This window comes from Leptodactylus fuscus, chromosome 3 (genome assembly GCF_031893055.1).
Source record: "Leptodactylus fuscus isolate aLepFus1 chromosome 3, aLepFus1.hap2, whole genome shotgun sequence".
NCBI classification, from domain to species: Eukaryota; Metazoa; Chordata; class Amphibia; order Anura; family Leptodactylidae; genus Leptodactylus; species Leptodactylus fuscus.
Window position 1 is genome coordinate 241,667,732 of NC_134267.1, and position 21,548 is coordinate 241,689,279.

Below are 21,548 nucleotides of genomic sequence, written 5' to 3' on the forward strand. Positions count from 1 at the left end.
TCTTACAGGAAGGATTGGACAAGGGATTGTCCCCAGCCACCCTAAGGGTGCATGTCTCGGCACTATCCGCTCTATTAGGGACCAGATTATCTCAGAATCCTCTCATAAGGTAATTCCAAAAAGGGGCCTCTAGGCTACGACCCCCGGTACGGCCCCCGGCTCCCCAATGGGACCTAGCTGCGGTCCTACAAGGGCTATGTGCCCCGCCATTTGAGCCCTTGACAGAGGTAGAGTTCAAATACCTCTCGTGGAAGGTAACCTTTTTTCTGGCAATCACATCGGCCAAGCGAGTAGGGGAGCTTCAGGCCCTGGCGGCCTCAGAACCATATACAACCTTTTTTCCGGACAGAGTCCAGCTCAGATTTATCCAAGGATTTCTGCCGAAGGTTCCCACGATGGAAAATATTAACCAAACAATAACCTTACCAGCATTCTTCCCCTCTCCCTCCTTTGAGTGGGAGGAGAAAATGCACAGCCTGGACCTTGTGCGAACACTGCGGATATATTTAGATCGGACGAGCCCATTCCGCAGAGCAGATAATTTGCTCATTAATTTCTTGGGTCACAACAGGGGAAGGAAAGCATCTAAACCCACACTATCGAGGTGGATTAAAGAAGCTATTTCAGGGGCCCTGCAGGCACAAGGTCTGCCGGTCCCGGAATTTTTGCGTGCCCATGCTACTAGGGCAGTAGCCGCGTCTTGGGAAGAGAGGCAATCCCTCTCGGTGGACCAAATCTGTGCAGCTGCATCTTGGTCTTCACACTTAACTTTTGCAAGGCACTACAGACTGGACTTGCACACCACCAAAGCAAAATCCTTTGGTTACTCGATCCTGTCCTCTGCCTGCCAGGATCGCCCTCCCTAGAAGGGGTATTACTCGTTAAATCCCCATCTTGTGCTGCTGTTTGGGCGTAGGGGGAATGGAAGATTATGTAGATAATCTGTTTTCCCTTAGCCCAAACAGCAGCACAAAGCTCCCTCCCTTCCGGCTTATGTTGATTATACATGGTTATATTCTGTAGTATGCTTGGAGACTAACACAGGGAGGGGGAGGTCTCCTGGGCCTTTATGGGAGGGAAACTTGTTAGTTTATTAAAAGTTCCACCTGTCCTAACAGTACACAGGGGCAGGAATACCCCATCTTGTGCTGCTGTTTGGGCTAAGGGAAAACAGATTATCTACATAATCTTCCATTCCCCTTCTGATATGTGATCTATGTTCTATTCTGTAACTTCGCCCTCCTGATATGTGATCTATGTTCTATTGTGTAACTTTCCCCTTCTGATATGTGATCTATGTTCTATTCTGTAACTTCCCCCTCCTGATATGTGATCTATGTTCTATTGTGTAACTTTCCCCTTCTGATATGTGATCTATGTTCTATTGTGTAACTTTCACCTTCTGATATGTGATCTCTGTTCTATTGTGTAACTTTCCCCTTCTGATATGTGATCTATGTTCTATTGTGTAACTTTCTCCTTCTGATATTTGATCTATGTTCTATTGTGTAACTTTCCCCTTCTGATATGTGATCTATGTTCTATTGTGTAACTTTCTCCTTCTGATATTTGATCTATGTTCTATTGTGTAACTTTCCCCTTCTGATATGTGATCTATGTTCTATTGTGTAACTTTCACCTTCTGATATGTGATCTATGTTCTATTGTGTAACTTTCCCCTTCTGATATGTGATCTATGTTCTATTGTGTAACTTTCTCCTTCTGATATTTGATCTATGTTCTATTGTGTAACTTTCACCTTCTGATATGTGATCTCTGTTCTATTGTGTAACTTTCCCCTTCTGATATGTGATCTATGTTCTATTGTGTAACTTTCTCCTTCTGATATTTGATCTATGTTCTATTGTGTAACTTTCACCTTCTGATATGTGATCTATATTCTATTGTGTAACTTTCCCCTTCTGATATGTGATCTATGTTCTATTGTGTAACTTTCCCCTTCTGATAGGTGATCTATGTTCTATTGTGTAACTTTCACCTTCTGATATGTGATCTCTGTTCTATTATGTAACTTTCCCCTCCTGATATGTGATCTATGTTCTATTGTGTAACTTTCATCTTCTGATAGGTGATCTATGTTCTATTGTGTAACTTTCACCTTCTGATATGTAATTGATGTTCTGTTGTGAATATAATATGCTTAGATGAGATTTCCCAATCTTCGCATTCTTATTTTCTTTACATTTTACACAATGTCGCAACTTAATTGGAATTGGGATTGCCCCTGATCGGTCACACTGCCGTGCTTGAGACCTCAATTGATCAGTATAAGAAATGGAGAAATACACAAAATTTAGTAATATCTTTGTTTATTAACTTCAGTCTGAGACAGGTCACATGACACACTGTGGTGGTGATGGTGACGATGAAGCTTCAAAGGATGGCGACGTCCTATGTGCTAAGCCATGAAATCTATTTTGCAGCACTTCATATTATTGCAGGAGCCATCATTTATATATGGATACATGCAGTTGGGCATGCACATTCCTCGTCTTCTCAAACATTCTTCTTGAGTATCTGTTAGAGGAAAAACAAGGAGTAAATTCAGTGGGATTTCGGGATTACCTGGAGAAGGTTCTAGTTACTTGAGGCCTCTCGTCCTGCCAGTAGGTTGTCAGTGGTCTTAGTGATGGACATGGCGGTTTATTAGCTTATACATGTTAAGGGCTCTGGTTCCCTCTAGGACAGGATCACCTCAGGTCTCTATGGCCTCAGATGTCAGTATATGGTGAGGTGTCTTCTGTGAGGAGGACAACATGTTACCTGATTCTGTCACCCATTTGTTATCTATCCCCAATGTTCACCCCATTTCTGGACATTTGTCAGCTGGAAATGACGTATCACTAGTGATCTATTATGTGCTAGTGGCCGAGGCTCCGACCTCTTAATAATTCTGCCGCCCCTCGGAAGGTCCCGTGTACCAGACATGAGATCTATGGCGGTCAGGGGAGAAGTAGAGGTCAGGTATAAGTAACTGCTGCCAGGTATAGGATATCTCTCGGGGTTAGGTGTTCCCGGCCTGACTTGATCCTTGTCCAGCTTTGCCCACTTTTGTCTAGTGTGACAAATAGGTCAGACAATGGGCAAATGACACAAATGTCGCACAAAATGTCCAAGAGTGAGAAATGAGACACTTTTACCCCAGAAAACTAACTTTTTTATTTAGCACAAATGTCCATTAGGTTTTTTTCGCACCAGAAAACTAAGGTGACCAGTATAGCAAATTGTGGGATGGAAGGTGAATATGGAGACCTCACTGAATGGGCCCCCAGAGGAGTCAGCCCAGGGCCACCAAAAGTGAGGCCAAAGCCTGTAAATATACATATGTATAGAGATTGTGTATATATATATATATATATATATATATATATATATATATATATATAGTATATTTGGGTATAATTTATAACACTTTGCTACATATACCCTCCTCCCCTCCCCATGTGTCACGTAGCAGAGTCAGGTGCTGAGTCCTGGAGCGCTGTATGTATTACCCATGTGACCTGTCAGTCGCCCCCCGGGGGATAAGAACAGAAATACCATCACATAGTAGAATATAATGTAATACCATACAATACAATGTATACAGCTCGGCCATCAGATGATGAGGATTGTAGTCCTTATCCCTGCGCTCCTACTTATAACATTTACTGTACATTGTATCTTCTATCATCACAGACTGGACCACAAACATAAAGTGCAGCCTCGACCCCCAAACAATCTCCTAAATGTGAGAGAATAGCGGCAGAGATAATACAGTGACATGTTTAACCCTTAGCTGTATTCTGGACCTATATCCTATACCTTACTACTGTCCAATATCTATAACTGTACCCATTACCTGTACACCGTCCATGACACCCCAACTATAGCCACAAACCTCCCCATGAGACCCTCACCCATGTCCCAACCTGTAGACATAAACTACACCCTCCCTATAGTATTATACTGTATACATACCCCCTACCTCCTCCATGACACCCACGTCCATATCCCCACCCATAGCCATAGTCTCAGCTCTTCCCCTTGATCCCATGTCCCACATTTGGGCACAAATCTCCTCCTTTCTATTACTTTGATCAATTACATTTATGGACAAGTCAGAAAATGAAGTCCCTATAATAACAGTTATATAAGCCGGAGACCGTGATATTCCCCCCACACTGACCAGCCCCAGTGACCCCAGCGGCCAAATATCATGGCCACTGTGCAAACTGTCAATAAACCTATGGATGGTGGAAATTATAAACACCATGTGTAGGACCTCAACCACCTTCTAATCCTGGACCTTCTCCTCATCCTGGACCTCATTCTAATCCTGGACCTTCTCCTCATCCTGGACCTCATTCTAATCCTGGACCTTCTCCTCATCCTGGACCTCATTCTAATCGTGGACCTTCTCCTTATCCTGGACCTCATTCTAATCGTGGACCCTCTCCACACCATGGACCTCATTCTAATCCTGGACCTTCTCCACATCCTGGACCTCATTCTAAGTCTGGGACCTTCTCCTCATCCTGGACCTCATTCTAATCCTGGTCCTTTCGTCATCCTGGACCTCATTCTAATCCTGGTCCTTTCGTCATCCTGGACCTCATTCTAATCCTGGTCCTTTCGTCATCCTGGACCTCATTCTAATCCTGGACCTTCTCCTCATCCTGGACCTCATTCTAATCCTGGACCCTCTCCTTATCCTGGACCTCATTCTAATCCTGGACCTTCTCATTTCCTCATCATTGAACCTCTCCTGTTTTGACCCTGGATCTTCTCCTTATCCTGGACCTTCCTGTACCCTAAACCCTATACCCTATACCCTTTCCTCTCCCATTCTCAGACCTTCTCTGCTCCTCATCCTGAACTCTCTCCTTTTCTTATCCTTGACCATCACCTTTCTTAATCTTGCACTTTCTCCTCTTTTGATCCTGAAAATTCTCCTTATCTTGAGATTTTCATAACTTGGACCCTATACCTTTGACTCTCCAAATCCTGGACCTTCTCCTCTCCTCATCCTGAGCCCTCACCCCTTCTGACCCCTTTTGGATACTTACATGCGCTGACTGATCCATGATCTCCCAAAGACATCATGAGAATAGTCAGGAGCAGAACTGAGGAGCAGGAGAACATTCTGAGCGGAGTCTCTGTGAGAACAGGAGAAGTCTACAGAGTGAGAGAGGAAGCCAAGGAGTGAGTGTGAGTGAGTGTAAGGCGGGAGCATCCTTATAACAGGTGTTAAGGTAGGGGAGGGGCAAGTGGGGCATGTGACCCATGTGCATCTGACAGTGAGGGCGAGACACCTGTGACCCATGTGACAGTGACATTTATAACTCAGTGAAGTGTAAATGTTTTGGATCATCTACAACACTTCCAGACCAGTCATATAAGTGGGTGGGATGGCCGCAGCATCATCTCATAACCTAAACCCACAGAGGCTGTGGCCAGTCTATACTGAGGTGACCCCTGTGATGGGTCCAGCTCCCTCCCTCCATGTTGTGACCTCTCCCATGTCTCGATACAAGATGTCAGGTCTGGTGCACGGTGTAGAGCTACTGCTGTGTCCATTATAGTCCTCATCTCTGGAGTGGACATCACTGTTGCAGTCCCTGAATTGCCAGCAAAATGGAATCCACAAACTCATGACTATATTTTGGAAACTACACCCCTCCAGGGATTTATCAAGTGAGATAGCCAGCATTTTTAACCCTTGGGCGCTGCATTAATTTAATTTCCAGAACTGAATGCGCAGCTGATAATGAAAAGTGAAAACTGCAGTTTTCCATAGATTCACCATTTCAGTGCCCGATAGGTTGTGCCCAGCTTGTGTCAGCAGAGACACACACTCCAAAAACTGGTAAGCGGGTATCCCGGGCGCAATAACTTTCGGAGCCTTCCTCTCTGATACAAGTCGGGCTCAACATATTACGCACTGAAATGACGGATCCCTGGAAAAACTGTGATTTTCACTTTTCACCTTCAGTTGCGTATTCATTTCTGGTAATTCAGTGCAACACTTGGGGGTTAAAAATGTTATAAAAGGTTATAAAAGGTTCACTGCACCCCTGGATAAATCCCTTACTAAAGTGGGGTCACAGGTCAGGCGATTCTACTTTACTGGCATTCCAAGGCCCTCCAAAACTGTCATGGCGTCCAAAAACCAAACCATCTAAAGCTGTGCTCCAAAAACCAAATATCGCTCCTTCCCTTCTGTGTCTGGCTGTGCCCAAACAGCAGTTTATACCACATGACATTACGTCCGTTATCCGGGGTACACCAGTGTAAGACATGTGGCATAAGCTGCTGTTTTGGCACACAGCAGGGCGCAGAAGGGAAATAGCGCTGTGTGGATTTTGGAGCGCAGATTCAGATGTTTGGTATCTGGACGCCATGTCATGTTTGTAGAGCCTGTAAGGTGCCAGAAAATTGGATTCCCTTAAGGAGTGACCCCATTGTGAAAACTGCACCCCTCAAAGAGTTTATCAGGGGGTGTAGTGAGTATTAGTATCTCAGACGTGACTGCACAGCAGATGGTGAAGAGTGGGTATGTAAGTTGTTGCGAGTATGTTATATCCCCAGTAGTTCCTATGATTGGGGGAGTCACTCTGGGGTCACTTCTGGTACAATTACACAAATATTACCGTATTTTTCGGTCTATAAGACGCACTATTTTTCCCCCCAAATTTGGGGGGAAAAGAAGGGTGCGTCTTATAGTCCGAATGTGGCCGCAATACAGACCCGGCATCTGCTGTAATAGGAAGGCGGATGCCGGGGAGGGTTAGACGCCGGCACATGTGCCGGGGCCTGAGACATCGCTACACTCCTTCCCTGCATGAAGCCAGCAGCGGCAGGAGTGATGCTGCTATTCTGCTCCTCCGTCCCTCCCCACAATAGCAGCATCGCAATAGCGATGTCTCAGGCCCCGGCACATGTGCCGGCGTCTAACCCTCCCCGGCATCCGCCTATTACAGTGGATGCCGGGTCTGTATTAGCGGCTCCTAATGTAGTGTAAACTACCCCCCGGGGCCAGTCCCCACTGGCCCTATACCTGTAAAGTTGTAGGCCGGCTCCTGCGTGGTGATATTGCAGGAGCCAACCTGTTCGGGTGACAGCCGGGAGCCTACTGAAGGCTCCCAGGCCTGTCATGGCTATATTAGTATTGCGGCTAGTCTATGACCAGCCGTAATACTAATATACAGAATGTCCCATACACAGCAATACAGTTGTATTGCCGTCTATGGGACTTGAAATCAAATGACTGCAGGTTCAAGCCCCCTAGGAACTAATAAAATAGTAAAAAAAAAAAAAAAAAAAAAAAAGCTTTAAAAACATATAATAAAAAAAATTAAATAAATAAGAGTTCTACATCACCTCCTTCCCCTAGAATACAATGTGGCCTTGCAGCTGTTGCAAAACTACAACTCCCATATATTAAATATTTTACCATTTTTTGCTTCAAATTTTTTTTCCCTATTTTCTTCCTCTAAAACCTGGGTGCGTCTTATAGTCCAAAAAATATGCTACTTATTATTTTTCTTGTCATGTAACCAGTACAGGCTGAATTATAAAAAAAAAAAAAAAAACTTGCCGATGTGACAATACGGAGACTCAAAGAAATCTTTTTAGTCGCCAAAATTTTGAAATACGCATTAAAACATGAAAATTTGGTATCACCGCGAGTGACTGAGCACAGAGTAAAGGTAACCTAATACTCTGTGAGCCCAGTAAATACCATAGAACTTGTAAGAAATTGACACAATTCTGTTTTTCGCCCCATTTACCTAATTTTTTCCATCTTCTCAGTGCATTGCACATAATACGAAATGGCGCCATAATAACGTAAAATTTTTCCCTCGAAAAAGGAGCCTTCATATGTTTATGGAATATTTCCAAAAATTGGTAGGGCGTAAAAAAAACCAAAAATTAAAAAATGGACAATGTCTTCAATATGCTGGGGCAGATTTCACAGTATTGTCTAAGGCTGACTTCGCTTGAGCCTTTGTGCCATGAACCCGGCCATCACATGAAGTCGATCACAAGCCGATCCCGCTGGGGGGGATTTTTTTTTTAATCATTTCTGTACACAAGACAGACCTCGGGGGATGTTTGTTCCTGAACGTTCATGTCATGTGGATGGATTGTAGATGTGACTGTAGCATATTCCCCCCTTCCGCCCAAAGCTACTTCACATCACAACAAGCTCTATAATTGGAAAAACTTTTATTTTAACTTTTTTACTAAAGTTTCTTTATATTAAGTGATGTGAAAGTCCAGAGATAGAAGACAGTGATGTCACCGCATAGGAAAATCTACAGGAAATACCCAAAGTCTGCAGGCAGAAAGGTAGAATCATACTACGTATATAATCACATCCCAATGTATACAAACAGTACAATGATAGAGTCGTACACCGCCATGTGACGTGTTTGCCGTGTAAAGGGTTTCTATTTACATGGCGGTGTATGACTCTATCATGGTAATGTTTGTATACATTGGGATGTGATTATAGTCTTAGTATGATTCTACCTTTCTGCCTGTGGACACATTGTCCGTTATATTAGAAGATATCACATGGTCTCTCATTGGCCTGTAGTCGCTTTGTATTTCAGTGACATTATAGTTGCTGGCAGGCAGAGAGGATATCAAGGATATATTCCCAGTATAACTAGTCATTAGAGATGAGCGAACGCCGTTCCATCCAGTAGATATTCGATCGAATATCAGGCTGTTCGAGGTATTCGATTCCAATCGAACAACAGGCGGCAAACGCAGTAAAAATTCGTGTCCCCTCCCACCTTCCCTGGCGTTTTTTTTGCACCAATAACTGTGCAGAGGAGGTGGGACAGGAACTACGACAACGGAGGCAGTGAAAAAAAAATGAGAAAAACCCATTGGCTGCCGAAAACATGTGACCTCCCATTTATAAGAATAGTGTCGGCCATCTTTGTCTCATTTTCGTTTTGGAGTGATAGGGAGAGCTTGGTCTCAGTGTGAGAAACAGATTGTAGTGTTTTATAGGCAGGAAATAACTTCTCTTCTAAGAGCTACACATACAGTGAAACTGCCAATCATACAGCAGGGGACGTGGGCGAGGATGTGGACGTGTATATCCAGCTGAATATCCAGTCCACAGTCCAGGTACTGGAGAGGGGCTGCCAGCACCCAATGCACTCATCCTCTTCCTCCTCCAACCCCAGCCTCTTCACCGTTATGTAATTGTTAAAAAACAATTTTAATTAATTTTTCATGGATACCCCCTCCCCAAGGGCCAAAAATAAAACACTACTGCTGCATGGCTCCACTCACCCCAAGGGCCAACAAATCTCAGCTGGTGAAGGCTGAACTAAGTTACAGGACCTAAATCTCTGCAGGTAGAGGCTGAAGTCACCTGAAGGGCCCCAATCTCTGCTGGGGCTCAGCTTAAGGTCCTGGAACTTCATTTGGAAGGGCTCATGTTAAGGGCCAGAAAAGTGAATTTTGGAAGGTCTCACCACATCACACACATCCACAATGACAGGTCAGGGGGGGACTGATGGATTTCCCATTGTCTATTCCATCTGTGGTTGGCATGGGGAACGTGATATAAAGGGGGGCTTGGTAATGTTTGTTGAGCTTAAATTGGGATTTGTGTCCATCCATTTGGGGTGTAAAGAAGGTTTCCAGGTATTTCCCACTTTGATAGAGGTTGTAGTGAGTGTGTATAGTGTGTAGTTGTTAGGCTGTGATAGTGGGGTAATAGAGGGACTTTGGTGTGTTAGATGCCCCCAGACATGCTCCCCCTGCTGTCACAGTTACATTGCAGAGGTGTTGGCATCATTTCCTGGGGTGTCATAGTAGACTTGGTGACTCTCCTGAGGTGAATGGTGGGATCCCCTGAAACGAAGCATTTTCTCCCATAGACTATAATGGGGTTCCATATTCCTTCCAATAGTCCAATATTGAGCAGCTATTCGGAACGAATAACAAACATCGAATATTTTACTGTTCGCTCATCTTTACTAGCCATCAGTTACACTGTTAGTTATTTCTTTTCTCCTTACATGTGTTTGTTTTGTACAGATGTAATCTAGTCTGCATATGATTATTTCTGAACTGCCCTCTGCCTGATAACTGTGTCACCTGTACTGACCTCTGCCTGATAACTGTGCTACCTGTACTGACCTCTGCCTGATAACTGTGCCACCTGTACTGACCTCTGCCTGATAACTGTGCTACCTGTACTGTGCCACCTGTACTGATCTCTGCCTGATAACTGTGCCACCTGTACTGACCTCTGCCTGATAACTGTGCTACCTGTACTGACCTCTACCTGATAACTGTGCCACCTGTACTGACCTCTGCCTGATAACTGTGCCACCTGTACTGACCTCTGCCTGATAACTGTGCTACCTGTACTGACCTCTGCCTGATAACTGTGCCACCTGTACTGACTTCTGCCTGATAACTGTGTCACCTGTACTGACCTCTGCCTGATAACTGTGTCACCTGTACTGACCTCTGCCTGATGACTGTGCCACCTGTACTGACCTCTGACTGATAACTGTGTCACCTGTACTGACCTCTTCCTGATAACTGTGCTACCTGTACTGACCTCTGCCTGATAACTGTGCCACCTGTACTGACCTCTTCCTGATAACTGTGCTACCTGTACTGACCTCTACCTGATAACTGTGCCACCTGTACTGATCTCTGCCTGATAACTGTGCCACCTGTACTGACCTCTTCCTGATAACTGTGCTACCTGTACTGACCTCTGCCTGATAACTGTGCCACCTGTACTGACCTCTTCCTGATAGCTGTGCCACCTGTACTGACTTCTGCCTGATAACTGTGCCACCTGTACTGACCACTGCCTGATAACTGTGCTACCTGTACTGACCACTGCCTGATAACTGTGCCACCTGTACTGACCTCTGCATGATAACTGTGCTACCTGTACTGACCTCTGCCTGATGACTGTGCCACCTGTACTGATCTTTGCCTGATAACTGTGCCACCTGTACTGACCTCTACCTGATAACTGTGCCACCTGTACTGACTTCTGCCTGATAACTGTGCTACCTGTACTGACCTCTGCCTGATAACTGTGCTACATGTACTGACCTCTGCCTGATAACTGTGCCACCTGTACTGACCTCTGCCTGATAACTGTGCCACCTGTACTGACCTCTGCCTAATAACTGTACCACCTGTACTGACCTCTGCCTGATAACTGTGCTACCTGTACTGACCTCTGCCTGATAACTGTGCTACCTGTACTGACCTCTGCCTGATAACTGTGCTACCTGTACTGACCTCTGCCTGATAACTGTGCCACCTGTACTGACCTCTGCCTGATAACTGTCACCTGTACTGACCTCTGCCTGATAACTGTGCTACCTGTACTGACCTCTGCCTGATAACTGTGCCACCTGTACTGACCTCTGCCTGATAACTGTCACCTGTACTGACCTCTGCCTGATAACTGTGCTACCTGTACTGACGTCTGCCTGATAATAGTGCCACCTGTACTGACCTCTGCCTGATAACTGTGCCACCTGTACTGACCTCTGCCTGATAACTGTGCCACCTGTACTGACCTCTGCCTGATAACTGTGTCACCTGTACTGACCTCTGTCTGATAACTGTGCTACCTGTACTGACCTCTGCCTGATAACTGTGCCACCTGTACTGACCTCTTCCTGATAACTGTGTCACCTGTACTGACCTCTGTCTGATAACTGTGTCACCTGTACTGACCTCTGCCTGATAACTGTGCCACCTGTACTGACCTCTGTCTGATAACTGTGCTACCTGTACTGACCTCTTCCTGATAACTGTGCTACCAATACTGACCTCTGCCTGATGACTGTGCCACCTGTACTGACCTCTGACTGATAACTGTGTCACCTGTACTGACCTCTTCCTGATAACTGTGCTACCTGTACTGACCTCTGCCTGATAACTGTGCCACCTGTACTGACTCTTCCTGATAACTGTGCTACCTGTACTGACCTCTGCCTGATAACTGTGCTACCTGTACTGACCTCTGCCTGATGACTGTGCCACCTGTACTGACCTCTTCCTGATAACTGTGTCACCTGTACTGACCTCTGTCTGATAACTGTGTCACCTGTACTGACCTCTGCCTGATAACTGTGCCACCTGTACTGACCTCTGCCTGATAACTGTGCCACCTGTACTGCCCTCTTCCTAATAACTGTGCCACCTGTACTGACCTCTGTCTGATAACTGTGCTACCTGTACTGACCTCTTCCTGATAACTGTGCTACCTGTACTGACCTCTGCCTGATGACTGTGCCACCTGTACTGATCTCTGCCTGATAACTGTGCTACCTGTACTGACCTCTGCCTGATGACTGTGCCACCTGTACTGATCTCTGCCTGATAACTGTGCCACCTGTACTGACCTCTGCCTGATAACTGTGCTACCTGTACTGACCTCTACCTGATAACTGTGCCACCTGTACTGACCTCTGCCTGATAACTGTGCCACCTGTACTGACCTCTGCCTGATAACTGTGCTACCTGTACTGACCTCTGCCTGATAACTGTGCCACCTGTACTGACTTCTGCCTGATAACTGTGTCACCTGTACTGACCTCTGCCTGATAACTGTGCCACCTGTACTGACCTCTGCCTGATAACTGTGCCACCTGTACTGCCCTCTTCCTAATAACTGTGCCACCTGTACTGACCTCTGTCTGATAACTGTGCTACCTGTACTGACCTCTTCCTGATAACTGTGCTACCTGTACTGACCTCTGCCTGATGACTGTGCCACCTGTACTGATCTCTGCCTGATAACTGTGCTACCTGTACTGACCTCTGCCTGATGACTGTGCCACCTGTACTGATCTCTGCCTGATAACTGTGCCACCTGTACTGACCTCTGCCTGATAACTGTGCTACCTGTACTGACCTCTACCTGATAACTGTGCCACCTGTACTGACCTCTGCCTGATAACTGTGCCACCTGTACTGACCTCTGCCTGATAACTGTGCTACCTGTACTGACCTCTGCCTGATAACTGTGCCACCTGTACTGACTTCTGCCTGATAACTGTGTCACCTGTACTGACCTCTGCCTGATAACTGTGTCACCTGTACTGACCTCTGCCTGATGACTGTGCCACCTGTACTGACCTCTGACTGATAACTGTGTCACCTGTAATGACCTCTTCCTGATTACTGTGCTACCTGTACTGACCTCTGCCTGATAACTGTGCCACCTGTACTGACCTCTTCCTGATAACTGTGCTACCTGTACTGACCTCTACCTGATAACTGTGCCACCTGTACTGACCTCTGCCTGATAACTGTGCCACCTGTACTGACCTCTGCCTAATAACTGTGCCACCTGTACTGACCTCTGCCTGATAACTGTGCTACCTGTACTGACCTCTGCCTGATAACTGTGCTACCTGTACTGACCTCTGCCTGATAACTGTGCCACCTGTACTGACCTCTGCCTGATAACTGTCACCTGTACTGACCTCTGCCTGATAACTGTGCTACCTGTACTGACCTCTGCCTGATAATGGTGCCACCTGTACTGACCTCTGCCTGATAACTGTGCCACCTGTACTAACCTCTGCCTGATAACTGTGCCACCTGTACTGACCTCTGCCTGATAACTGTGTCACCTGTACTGACCTCTGTCTGATAACTGTGCTACCTGTACTGACCTCTGCCTGATAACTGTGCCACCTGTACTGACCTCTTCCTGATAACTGTGTCACCTGTACTGACCTCTGTCTGATAACTGTGTCACCTGTACTGACCTCTGCCTGATAACTGTGCCACCTGTACTGACCTCTGTCTGATAACTGTGCTACCTGTACTGACCTCTTCCTGATAACTGTGCTACCTGTACTGACCTCTGCCTGATGACTGTGCCACCTGTACTGACCTCTGACTGATAACTGTGTCACCTGTACTGACCTCTTCCTGATAACTGTGCTACCTGTACTGACCTCTGCCTGATAACTGTGCCACCTGTACTGACTCTTCCTGATAACTGTGCTACCTGTACTGACCTCTGCCTGATAACTGTGCTACCTGTACTGACCTCTGCCTGATAACTGTGCCACCTGTACTGACCTCTTCCTGATAACTGTGCCACCTGTACTGCCCTCTTCCTAATAACTGTGCTACCTGTACTGACCTCTGTCTGATAACTGTGCTACCTGTACTGACCTCTTCCTGATAACTGTGCTACCTGTACTGACCTCTGCCTGATGACTGTGCCACCTGTACTGATCTCTGCCTGATAACTGTGCCACCTGTACTGACCTCTGCCTGATAACTGTGCTACCTGTACTGACCTCTACCTGATAACTGTGCCACCTGTACTGACCTCTGCCTGATAACTGTGCCACCTGTACTGACCTCTGCCTGATAACTGTGCTACCTGTACTGACCTCTGCCTGATAACTGTGCCACCTGTACTGACTTCTGCCTGATAACTGTGTCACCTGTACTGACCTCTGCTTGATAACTGTGTCACCTCTACTGACCTCTGCCTGATGACTGTGCCACCTGTACTGACCTCTGACTGATAACTGTGTCACCTGTACTGACCTCTTCCTGATAACTGTGCTACCTGTACTGACCTCTGCCTGATAACTGTGCCACCTGTACTGACCTCTTCCTGATAACTGTGCTACCTGTACTGACCTCTACCTGATAACTGTGCCACCTGTACTGACCTCTGCCTGATAACTGTGCTGCCTCTACTGACCTCTGCCTGATAACTGTGCCACCTGTACTGACCTCTTCCTGATAGCTGTGCCACCTGTACTGACTTCTGCCTGATAACTGTGCCACCTGTACTGACCACTGCCTGATAACTGTGCTACCTGTACTGACCACTGCCTAATAACTGTGCCACCTGTACTGACCTCTGCATGATAACTGTGCTACCTGTACTGACCTCTGCCTGATGACTGTGCCACCTGTACTGATCTCTGCCTGATAACTGTGCCACCTGTACTGACCTCTGCCTGATAACTGTGCTACCTGTACTGACCTCTACCTGATAACTGTGCCACCTGTACTGACCTCTGCCTGATAACTGTGCTACCTGTACTGACCTCTGCCTGATAACTGTGCCACCTGTACTGACCACTGCCTGATAACTGTGCCACCTGTACTGACCTCTGCCTGATAACTGTGCTACCTGTACTGACCTCTGCCTGATAACTGTGCCACCTGTACTGACCTCTGCCTAATAACTGTGCCACCTGTACTGACCTCTGCCTGATAACTGTGCTACCTGTACTGACCTCTGCCTGATAACTGTGCTACCTGTACTGACCTCTGCCTGATAACTGTCACCTGTACTGACCTCTGCCTGATAACTGTGCTACCTGTACTGACCTCTGCCTGATAATGGTGCCACCTGTACTGACCTCTGCCTGATAACTGTGCCACCTGTACTGACCTCTGCCTGATAACTGTGTCACCTGTACTGACCTCTGTCTGATAACTGTGCTACCTGTACTGACCTCTGCCTCATAACTGTGCCACCTGTACTGACCTCTTCCTGATAACTGTGTCACCTGTACTGACCTCTGTCTGATAACTGTGTCACCTGTACTGACCTCTGCCTGATAACTGTGCCACCTGTACTGACCTCTGCCTGATAACTGTGCTACCTGTACTGTGCCACCTGTACTGATCTCTGCCTGATAACTGTGCCACCTGTACTGACCTCTGCCTGATAACTGTGCTACCTGTACTGACCTCTACCTGATAACTGTGCCACCTGTACTGACCTCTGCCTGATAACTGTGCCACCTGTACTGACCTCTGCCTGATAACTGTGCTACCTGTACTGACCTCTGCCTGATAACTGTGCCACCTGTACTGACTTCTGCCTGATAACTGTGTCACCTGTACTGACCTCTGCCTGATAACTGTGTCACCTGTACTGACCTCTGCCTGATGACTGTGCCACCTGTACTGACCTCTGACTGATAACTGTGTCACCTGTACTGACCTCTTCCTGATAACTGTGCTACCTGTACTGACCTCTGCCTGATAACTGTGCCACCTGTACTGACCTCTTCCTGATAACTGTGCTACCTGTACTGACCTCTACCTGATAACTGTGCCACCTGTACTGACCTCTGCCTGATAACTGTGCCACCTGTACTGACCTCTTCCTGATAACTGTGCTACCTGTACTGACCTCTGCCTGATAACTGTGCCACCTGTACTGACCTCTTCCTGATAGCTGTGCAACCTGTACTGACTTCTGCCTGATAACTGTGCCACCTGTACTGACCACTGCCTGATAACTGTGCTACCTGTACTGACCACTGCCTGATAACTGTGCCACCTGTACTGACCTCTGCATGATAACTGTGCTACCTGTACTGACCTCTGCCTGATGACTGTGCCACCTGTACTGATCTTTGCCTGATAACTGTGCCACCTGTACTGACCTCTACCTGATAACTGTGCCACCTGTACTGACCTCTGCCTGATAACTGTGCTACCTGTACTGACCTCTGCCTGATAACTGTGCCACCTGTACTGACCTCTGCCTGATAACTGTGCTACCTGTACTGACCTCTGCCTGATAACTGTGCCACCTGTACTGACCTCTGCCTGATAACTGTGTCACCTGTACTGACCTCTGCCTGATAACTGTGCCACCTGTACTGACCTCTGTCTGATAACTGTGCCACCTGTACTGACCTCTGCATGATAACTGTGCTACCTGTACTGACCTCTGCCTGATGACTGTGCCACCTGTACTGATCTTTGCCTGATAACTGTGCCACCTGTACTGACCTCTACCTGATAACTGTGCCACCTGTACTGACCTCTGCCTGATAACTGTGCTACCTGTACTGACCTCTGCCTGATAACTGTGCCACCTGTACTGACCTCTGCCTGATAACTGTGCTACCTGTACTGACCTCTGCCTGATAACTGTGCTACCTGTACTGACCTCTGCCTGATAACTGTGCCACCTGTACTGACCTCTGCCTGATAACTGTGCCACCTGTACTGACCTCTGCCTGATAACTGTGCTACCTGTACTGACCTCTGCCTGATAACTGTGCCACCTGTACTGACCTCTGCCTAATAACTGTGCCACCTGTACTGACCTCTGCCTGATAACTGTGCTACCTGTACTGACCTCTGCCTGATAACTGTGCTACCTGTACTGACCTCTGCCTGATAACTGTGCTACCTGTACTGACCTCTGCCTGATAACTGTGCCACCTGTACTGACCTCTGCCTGATAACTGTCACCTGTACTGACCTCTGCCTGATAACTGTGCTACCTGTACTGACCTCTGCCTGATAACTGTGCCACCTGTACTGACCTCTGCCTGATAACTGTCACCTGTACTGACCTCTGCCTGATAACTGTGCTACCTGTACTGACGTCTGCCTGATAATGGTGCCACCTGTACTGACCTCTGCCTGATAACTGTGCCACCTGTACTGACTTCTGCCTGATAACTGTGCCACCTGTACTGACCTCTGCCTGATAACTGTGTCACCTGTACTGACCTCTGTCTGATAACTGTGCTACCTGTACTGACCTCTGCCTGATAACTGTGCCACCTGTACTGACCTCTTCCTGATAACTGTGTCACCTGTACTGACCTCTGTCTGATAACTGTGTCACCTGTACTGACCTCTGCCTGATAACTGTGCCACCTGTACTGACCTCTGTCTGATAACTGTGCTACCTTTACTGACCTATTCCTGATAACTGTGCTACCTGTACTGACCTCTGCCTGATGACTGTGCCACCTGTACTGACCTCTGACTGATAACTGTGTCACCTGTACTGACCTCTTCCTGATAACTGTGCTACCTGTACTGACCTCTTCCTGATAACTGTGCTACCTGTACTGACCTCTGCCTGATAACTATGCTACCTGTACTGACCTCTGCCTGATAACTGTGCCACCTGTACTGACCTCTTCCTGATAACTATGTCACCTGTACTGACCTCTGTCTGATAACTGTGTCACCTGTACTGACCTCTGCCTGATAACTGTGCCACCTGTACTGACCTCTGCCTGATAACTGTGCCACCTGTACTGCCCTCTTCCTAATAACTGTGCCACCTGTACTGATCTCTGTCTGATAACTGTGCTACCTGTACTGACCTCTTCCTGATAACTGTGCTACCTGTACTGACCTCTGCCTGATGACTGTGCCACCTGTACTGACCTCTGACTGATAACTGTGTCACCTGTACTGACCTCTTCCTGATAACTGTGCTACCTGTACTGACCTCTGCCTGATAACTGTGCCACCTGTACTGACCTCTTCCTGATAACTGTGCTACCTGTACTGACCTCTACCTGATAACTGTGCCACCTGTACTGACCTCTGCCTGATAACTGTGCCACCTGTACTGACCTCTGCCTAATAACTGTGCCACCTGTACTGACCTCTGCCTGATAACTGTGCTACCTGTACTGACCTCTGCCTGATAACTGTGCTACCTGTACTGACCTCTGCCTGATAACTGTGCTACCTGTACTGACCTCTGCCTGATAACTGTCACCTGTACTGACCTCTGCCTGATAACTGTGCTACCTGTACTGACCTCTGCCTGATAATGGTGCCACCTGTACTGACCTCTGCCTGATAACTGTGCCACCTGTACTAACCTCTGCCTGATAACTGTGCCACCTGTACTGACCTCTGCCTGATAACTGTGTCACCTGTACTGACCTCTGTCTGATAACTGTGCTACCTGTACTGACCTCTGCCTGATAACTGTGCCAACTGTACTGACCTCTTCCTGATAACTGTGTCACCTGTACTGACCTCTGTCTGATAACTGTGTCACCTGTACTGACCTCTGCCTGATAACTGTGCCACCTGTACTGACCTCTGTCTGATAACTGTGCTACCTGTACTGACCTCTTCCTGATAACTGTGCTACCTGTACTGACCTCTGCCTGATGACTGTGCCACCTGTACTGACCTTTGTCTGATAACTGTGCTACCTGTACTGACCTCTTCCTGATAACTGTGCTACCTGTACTGACCTCTGCCTGATGACTGTGCAACCTGTACTGATCTCTGCCTGATAACTGTGCCACCTGTACTGACCTCTGCCTGATAACTGTGCTACCTGTACTGACCTCTACCTGATAACTGTGCCACCTGTACTGACCTCTGCCTGATAACTGTGCTACCTGTACTGACCTCTGCCTGATAACTGTGCTACCTGTACTGACCTCTGCCTGATAACTGTGCCACCTGTACTGACTTCTGCCTGATAACTGTGTCACCTGTACTGACCTCTGCTTGATAACTGTGTCACCTCTACTGACCTCTGCCTGATGACTGTGCCACCTGTACTGACCTCTGACTGATAACTGTGTCACCTGTACTGACCTCTTCCTGATAACTGTGCTACCTGTACTGACCTCTGCCTGATAACTGTGCCACCTGTACTGACCTCTTCCTGATAACTGTGCTACCTGTACTGACCTCTACCTGATAACTGTGCCACCTGTACTGACCTCTGCCTGATAACTGTGCTGCCTCTACTGACCTCTGCCTGATAACTGTGCCACCTGTACTGACCTCTTCCTGATAGCTGTGCCACCTGTACTGACTTCTGCCTGATAACTGTGCCACCTGTACTGACCACTGCCTGATAACTGTGCCACCTGTACTGACCTCTGCATGATAACTGTGCTACCTGTACTGACCTCTGCATGATAACTGTGCTACCTGTACTGACCTCTGCCTGATGACTGTGCCACCTGTACTGATCTCTGCCTGATAACTGTGCCACCTGTACTGACCTCTTCCTGATAACTGTGCCACCTGTACTAACCTCTGCCTGATAACTGTGCCACCTGTACTGACCTCTGCCTGATAACTGTGTCACCTGTACTGACCTCTGTCTGATAACTGTGCTACCTGTACTGACCTCTGCCTGATAACTGTGCCAACTGTACTGACCTCTTCCTGATAACTGTGTCACCTGTACTGACCTCTGTCTGATAACTGTGTCACCTGTACTGACCTCTGCCTGATAACTGTGCCACCTGTACTGACCTCTGTCTGATAACTGTGCTACCTGTACTGACCTCTTCCTGATAACTGTGCTACCTGTACTGACCTCTGCCTGATGACTGTGCCACCTGTACTGACCTTTGTCTGATAACTGTGCTACCTGTACTGACCTCTTCCTGATAACTGTGCTACCTGTACTGACCTCTTCCTGATAACTGTGCTGCCTGTACTGACCTCTGCCTGATGACTGTGCCACCTGTACTGATCTCTGCCTGATAACTGTGCCACCTGTACTGACCTCTGCCTGATAACTGTGCTACCTGTACTGACCTCTACCTGATAACTGTGCCACCTGTACTGACCTCTGCCTCATAACTGTGCTACCTGTACTGACCTCTGCCTGATAACTGTGCCACCTGTACTGACTTCTGCCTGATAACTGTGTCACCTGTACTGACCTCTGCTTGATAACTGTGTCACCTCTACTGACCTCTGCCTGATGACTGTGCCACCTGTACTGACCTCTGACTGATAACTGTGTCACCTGTACTGACCTCTTCCTGATAACTGTGCTACCTGTACTGACCTCTGCCTGATAACTGTGCCACCTGTACTGACCTCTTCCTGATAACTGTGCTACCTGTACTGACCACTGCCTGATAACTGTGCCACCTGTACTGACCTCTGCATGATAACTGTGCTACCTGTACTGACCTCTGCCTGATGACTGTGCCACCTGTACTGACCTCTGCCTGATAACTGTGCCACCTGTACTGACTTCTGCCTGATAACTGTGTCACCTGTACTGACCTCTGCCTGATAACTGTGTCACCTGTACTGACCTCTGCCTGATGACTGTGCCACCTGTACTGACCTCTGACTGATAACTGTGTCACCTGTACTGACCTCTTCCTGATAACTGTGCTACCTGTACTGACCTCTGCCTGATAACTGTGCCACCTGTACTGACCTCTTCCTGATAACTGTGCTACCTGTACTGACCTCTACCTGATAACTGTGCCACCTGTACTGACCTCTGCCTGATAACTGTGCCACCTGTACTGACCTCTGCCTAATAACTGTGCCACCTGTACTGACCTCTGCCTGATAACTGTGCTACCTGTACTGACCTCTGCCTGATAACTGTGCTACCTGTACTGACCTCTGCCTGATAACTGTGCTACCTGTACTGACCTCTGCCTGATAACTGTCACCTGTACTGACCTCTGCCTGATAACTGTGCTACCTGTACTGACCTCTGCCTGATAATGGTGCCACCTGTACTGACCTCTGCCTGATAACTGTGCCACCTGTACTAACCTCTGCCTGATAACTGTGCCACCTGTACTGACCTCTGCCTGATAACTGTGTCACCTGTACTGACCTCTGTCTGATAACTGTGCTACCTGTACTGACCTCTGCCTGATAACTGTGCCACCTGTACTGACCTCTTCCTGATAACTGTGTCACCTGTACTGACCTCTGTCTGATAACTGTGTCACCTGTACTGACCTCTG